Raw genomic sequence first — 1,062 nt, forward strand, 5'->3', positions numbered from 1 at the left:
TCAGGCGGCAAGCATAACAGCAATAAAGCATTCTTTTCCACTCAGTGAACTGATGAATGAAAATGAATATGATGAATTTACACCAATTTATATAACATAATTAATGTTTTTAAGGCACAAATACCACCCAAAATTTTAAGAGGTGTTTTTTTTGGCTCTACCCATATAGACATATGCATTTTAAGCACATTCATTTTTACCAACCCCTACACAAACAGTCAGTTAGTGATATAATGTCTACATTTCTCCAAACAAACTCATCTACATCTTGGATGGCCTGAAGATGAGTACATTATCGGCAAATTGCCATTTTTGGGTGAACTATTCCTTTAAGCAACTCGCCTGGTTTTGCTTTATGATCGAGAGTATACATTCCCGAGAGTCAGAACAAACCATATTTAAACCAAAGTTTTACTGCAAGTGAACTTGTATTTTAAGTTTTAAGGGACACAAAAATTAAAATTCTGTCAAAATAATTTTCTCACCCTCAAGTTGTTCCGATTATTTTTTATTTTTCTGGAAGTCAATGGCTACTGTCAACAGTTTGATCACCTAAATTCTTCTTTTGTGCTCAACAGAAGAAACAAACTCATACAGGTTTGGAATAACTTGAGGTGAGTTTGGGTCAGGTTTCTTTCTGTCTTGTATAGTTTTTTTCATGGTTTTTGGACACATTAGTGGGAAATACACCCAGAAACAGGAAAGGAGTTGTCACTTCCGTCTTCCTATGAGAGTATTGCGGTGGTCTTGAGTGCATCATGATTGTGAACGAGTGGGAGGAGCTGAAGGATCTGGCATTGCTCTTAACTCCGTGACAGTAGTGACAGTACCACGGGCGGCTCCTGAAGCCCACAATATGCGGCGACGAAGATGGCCATGACCCCTGGGTGCTGGTCAATGAGGAGTGTGGAACTGTCAATAATTCAGGATCGAGGATTTCATCACATGCTACCCATGATCTCTCCTCAGGGCCGAATCCCTCCCAGTCGACCAGATATTCCAAGCGGCTGCCTTGTCACCGGGAATCCAGTATGGTGTTGACTCTGTAGATGTTTTGTTCCC

Source organism: Sinocyclocheilus anshuiensis, unplaced genomic scaffold (genome assembly GCF_001515605.1).
Source record: "Sinocyclocheilus anshuiensis isolate Anshui unplaced genomic scaffold, SAMN03320099.WGS_v1.1 scaffold1462, whole genome shotgun sequence".
NCBI classification, from domain to species: Eukaryota; Metazoa; Chordata; class Actinopteri; order Cypriniformes; family Cyprinidae; genus Sinocyclocheilus; species Sinocyclocheilus anshuiensis.